Source organism: Chionomys nivalis, chromosome 2 (genome assembly GCF_950005125.1).
Source record: "Chionomys nivalis chromosome 2, mChiNiv1.1, whole genome shotgun sequence".
In the NCBI taxonomy this organism is placed as follows: Eukaryota; Metazoa; Chordata; class Mammalia; order Rodentia; family Cricetidae; genus Chionomys; species Chionomys nivalis.
In genome coordinates this window covers 5,342,952-5,348,777 of record NC_080087.1, presented here as the reverse complement: position 1 = coordinate 5,348,777, position 5,826 = coordinate 5,342,952, and positions in this window count along the sequence as shown.

The following is a 5,826-nucleotide window of genomic DNA, read 5'->3' as shown; positions in this document are numbered from 1 at the left end:
CTCTGGAAGCTTGCTCTATGTCCCACCCACAGCTTCCGTGTCCTGGAACATATGTGACTATGCTCATTGGGCTTTAAAGTCTTCCCATGTTTGTGTCCACACGAATTGGGATTACAAAGGGGCAGGGGTGCTCTGAATGGCAGTCAGTGACTCACCTGGAGTAGTGGGGAATGGTAGCATCACGGTCACACAGAATGGAGTGGCCCCATTTGTAAGATCTTTGACTTGATGACAGGCAGTGACTTGATGATGTGGGCCAGAGAGTGAGGTCATTGTAGAGCTAAGACTAAGAGCATGGGATGAAGTAAGGACATCACTGTGTCACAGTGCCCAAGGAACTGGAGAGAGTCACTGAGTCTGCGTCCAGCTTGGCACAGTCATTGTCCTCAATGCCTTTGGAGTGAAGGGTGCAGGGTGACCTAGGTCACCCTAGGAGCCAGTACAATGGGAGCATTGTTCTCTGGTCATCCTGCCTGCTCTGGTCCTGTAATCCCCTTTCTCTCCAGCTCTGGCCGTGCATGTGGAGGTTAGCTCAGGACCCTCAGGCCTCAGGTCCCAGCACTCAAACCTGTGGTTCCAGAGTTATGTCCATTCAAAATGTACCTAATCCTTCCAGTGGGTTGGCTAAGACAGCTCTTCATTAGCTCCACCCTTTTGGACATCTCCTTAAGAAGACAGCTTAGGGAGAAGGTGGGGCTGTGGTCAGACGTGGCCGAAGCTGAGCTGTAAGCGTGATGATCGGTTTACACCTCTGCCCTCTTGCTGTGTGGGTCCATGGCACTTCCCTGGAGTCTGAGCAGATTCAGCAGATGGGAGAAGGCTCCTGGGCTTGACCTCCCCTTCCTACTTACCCAGCATGGGGCATGGTGTGCATGTGTGTCCATATGTGAACATGGGTATCTGCTGGCATGTGCAGATTTGAACATGGGCCTCATGTATATGTGTACACATGAACACAGATTTCTGCAGGTGTGTGCATTTGAGAACATGTGTCTGAATGTGTGTAGGCATGTATGATAGCTACACAGAACATGTAGATAGCTGCATGCATGTGCAACTGTGGATATGGGTATCTACATATGTGTGCATGTTTAAACATGGGTGTTATGCATATGTGTGTCTGTATGCATATTCACAAGTGCACCTTTGTGTGCATGGGTGAACACGGGTGTCTGTATGCATGTACACATGGAGGTGTATGTTCATAGTGCTTGGCTCAGTGACAATTTCAACATGGGTAACAGCATATAAAGTCAGTACAGATTTATCCCCCGTGTACTTCTCAAAACAGACATGTGCAAGATTTGATCTTATCAAACGTCCTTATACCAATTTAATTCATCTTTAATGATTTAATCACTCTAAGGCTCTTGCTTATGCTGTTTTCCCAGAGCGATGACCTCACGAGCATCATAACTCTGGTGACCCAGCAGAGGGTGTGGACGTCCCACAGTATGTGAGCGAGGCCACTCTGGAGCTTTCCCTTAAAACAAGATTGTTGTGCTCCTCATTGCTATAGAAACCTAGTGTCCAGCAGACATCTCCACCCAGCACTGAGGTCACCGCCCTCCATTTTCAAAGCGTTGTTTGTCCAAGTATTCTCTGTGCCATGTTTCTGCCTATGCTGAGCCATAAATCCTGAAGCCTCCAACTCCGTATACATACATGGACACGAGAACACATCTTCCTGCTACCTTCAGGTTGCCGTGCTGGGCTTCATCCTAGCATACACACTGTGTGACAAGGTTTTAAATTGCCCGAATGTGCTCCACCTGAGCAAGAGAACTGGCCATCGTCAAGTGCTCTGGTGAGATGGAATCCGCTCGGATCGTGGAAGACGATGGCCTTACTTCTTCCCTCCACATCCCAATCATCCCCCATCACCACCCCTCCACATCCCAATCATCCCCCATCACCACCCTTCCACATCCCAATCATCCCCCATCACCACCACATCCCTCCACATCCCAATCATCCCCCATCACCACCCCTCCACATCCCAATCATCCCCCATCACCACCACATCCCTCCACATCCCAATCATCCCCCATCACCACCACATCCCTCCACATCCCAATCATCCCCCATCACCACCCCTCCACATCCCAATCATCCCCCATCACCACCACATCCCTTCACATCCCAATCATCTCCCATCACCACCCCTCCCCACTCCCGTGGCTAGCACAGGAACCCCTGCCGGTGAGTTCTGAGAGGGCTACAGCCCTGCAGGTGATGCTGAGGTGGGGAATCAACTCGGTGAGGGAAAAGGTGAGGTGGCGGAGAGCCTCTAATCTTCAGTCCTGCTGCCTGGCCCCCAGGGAGCTCCGGCCTGGCATGGAACAGCACCGTGTGCCACCGCAGCTAGCTTTGCTGAGTCCCAGTGTGACATTGTCCAGAGGGAGTTCAATATGGCTGTGCACTGGGAAGGAAGAGAAGACCCCAGGGGCCATGGAGTTTGTCAGCTAGGCAGACAAGTGGGCCGTGAGGAGGTAGGGCACTACTTTCCCAGGCTGAAGAGCGAATTGCCTGAGATCTCAGGGAATCCTGCTCCATGTCTCAGGGAACTTTGTCGTCACCCAGTCACAAACCCACCTGCGCCTCTCGTCACGTCCGTGTTTCTGTGCGCCTTCCCAGCGTGCCTCTGTGCTGGGTGGAGTCCTTTCTCCAGGTGATGCTGATGAGGTACCCTGTGCAGGAGTTGACTCAACTGGCAATTCTGAGCTCAGCCTGAGTAGTTAAAAGAGATGCGGGAACTCGAGCCACAGGACCCCATGAAAGCATGCGTTATGACGGACGTCCTCACCTTCTAACCAGATACTCAAACTCCCTTTCATCTCAGTCCAGCAGCGTTAGCTGGGGAGTTTCAGCATGCTCCCTGCCAGTGCTGTAGCAAATCCCCACAGTTGTTTATAAATGAAGTACAAGAGACCAGGAGAGAGAAGTGACTTGGCCATGGGCCCTGCAGAAGTGGGCAAATTCTGAACCTGGCAGCGCTAGGCCCGTGGGTCACTCCTGGAGCTAACGTCTGCTCCAGCGAAAGTGCATCCCAAAGTCAGGCTGTGGTCCTGCCGGAGGACAGAGCAGGTCCAGATCTCAGAGCTAGGCTCAGACCGTGGTTCTGTTGGAGTTCAGAGCAGGATCAGAGCGGAGCTGTGTCTACGTAAGGTGCTATCCGTAGTAGTCACGCTGAAGAGGACAGGACGGAGTGTTTGATCTTAGATCAAGAGTCAAGGAAATGTCAGGAGGTGGTGGGTGTGTTAAAAGCGATAATGAGCGTGTGTGAGACCGAATTACGGACAACTGCCGTTATCATTAGTCTCCATCTCTGAAGGGGACCGTTGGCCGGGTGTCGCCTCCCTAAACCTATGCTGTCATTATCTCTCCGCAACCCTTCATTAAACCGCCATCTGTGTGTCACCCCAGCACTGATGCCCAATGGGAGCCCCCGTCAGGATGGGAGGGTTCAGTCCCACTGTCCCCCGGTGACTACAGAGCACCCGTGAGACAGAGGCAGGGTCACACACGGAGCCACTGCACCCGAGTTCCCGCGATATCCCAACCTCTGAGTGTGGGAGGGCACAGGCTCACGGTGACTGGGTTCTCTGTAAGTCTGACTGTAAGCACCTCATCAGCGCCAGCTGATGGGAGGACACTTTTTTTAAAGGCTATAATTAACATAGACAATGTGGCAGACATTTCAGTGAGCACAATTTTATTTTTTAATATAGTTAATGTACGGGCAAATATCCGGTTACTTTGGATCGTCATGTGAAACGGGCTGTGTGTGTCCTAGTACCTCACTAGCACATATAGTGGTGTGTTATTCATGTTTTAATAAATAAAGCTTGTCTGAAAGTCAGTGCGAAGCAGCCACACTAGTCAGTCATACAGGCCAGGCAGTGGTGGCACACACCTTTAATCCCAGCAGCCACACTAGTTAGCCATAGTGGTCAGGCAGTGGTGGTGCACACCTTTAATCCCAGCACCAGGAAGGAATATAAGACAGGAAGAGACAATCTCTCTCACAGTCTCCATCTGAGGATTCGTGGAGGTAGAATCTCGCCTATTTTGTCTAAGGTCGAGGTAGCAGCCAGTGGCTAGCTGCTTTTGCTTTTCTGATCTTCAGATTGAACCCCAATATCTGTCTCTGGGTTTTTATTAATCATGATACAAGCATAGCCTATCACCCTTTCCGCATACATGAAGCATGCGTTATAGCTTCATTTAAAAATGTTGGAGCTCCAAAATGAGAAAGGAGAAGGGTCTGTGGGAACCTGGAAGAAGCCATGTCTCTCCTGCTGGACTTGGTTCCAAAGGCAGAAGAGAAGAAACATGTTACTCCTATGAGTCCCTCGACGCACAAGGCTTTCTGTGACGATGCAGTTGAGAAGGCTAACGTTCACGTTCCACATTCTTCATGCTCTGCTCGCTGGAAAGGTTCAAGCGCATACAAGTTAAGACAACAGAGATAAGGGGGCAAAAGTTTAAAACATCTGAGGGTAGAGGGAGGGAGGGAGGAGGCTCGCATTGTGTTGCAGGTACCTGTGTGCCCCAGGCCACCAGTAACTGATTGTCAGCCGTGATCCAGGGCAGACAGAGGAGTGCCCTGGTTCCTGAGCTTCTACTAAGTGGTTTTGTTGTTGTTTTGAGAAAGGGTCTCACTATGTAGTCCTGGCTGGCCTGGGCCCGACAGGGCTCTGTCTGCCTTGTCCCCCTCAGTGCTGGGAATAACGCTTGCACCCGCTCCACTAAGAGTCTTTAGAGATTGCTGCTGACTGAAAAAGCCAGAGAGCAACTAAAAAGAGACACCCCTGCCCCACAATGACTCTGGGGAATGTTTCTAGGACACTCATGCTGAGAGAGAAAGGAGGGGACCCTGGTGCCAGCCAGAGCAGGGGTGTGTCCTCAGGAAGGGATGGCCTGGTGAGGGACTGCTTAACTCTTTGTGACTCTTGTCCTCTGGTTAAAGCTAAACCTCATGTCTGGACTCTGAAGACAGACTTGACGATATTTCCCTTCCTGAAGTGGCATATTGAATGATCTCTTCTGCCCTTCCTCTTTGGGGGCCTGTGGGGGGTAGGTGATGGAGCCTCACTTGTGAGGGCCTCCAGGGACAGGGAAACTGGCTGGCCCACCTCTGTAGAGATCCTGCCATGTGTCCAGGCCCAGCCTGCACAGGCGCCCCAGACTTCCCTGCCCTTCCCACACATGGAGAGGGCATGAGGGTAAGCGCAGTGACAGGATTGGAACCTTTGACCCCTGAGGTCACATCTGGGTCTCCATGCCCCGTGGAGTGGTGGGAACGGTTGAGGGCCTTGAGAACAGTAGTTGATGTGAATCCTGTCTGTCCTAGTTGCCATATTGGATACTGAAAAGATTTGAGATACTTATTTTGATTTATTTAATAATAGTAATAAAAAGTAATAAAAATGTGTTGCCCTAAATAATCTAGCTAAAATTATGTATTTTTTAAAAGAAAAGAAATTAACTTAATGCCTAGCTTAGGAAAGAGTAGCTGAATTGGATTCTTGGTTTGTTGCCAATGTCAGTCTGTTAGGTGATTGGAATTGGAATAGGAGAGCGAGAGAGCTAGAGAGAGAGAGAGAGAAGAGAAGAGAGAACACTAATGTTTCAGGGAGGTGCCCGGATGTGTATGCGTGTGGTAAAAAGGGAGGGCGATTTTAGGGATCTTTCTGGTTACCATGGATATTCTTCTCTGACCAGCTTCTGAAGATTAAAATACACCACTGTGGTCCTCCTATTCACTCATTTCTTGCTCTTTGAATGGATCTCTCTCCCACGCCTGATTTGAAACCTCACACA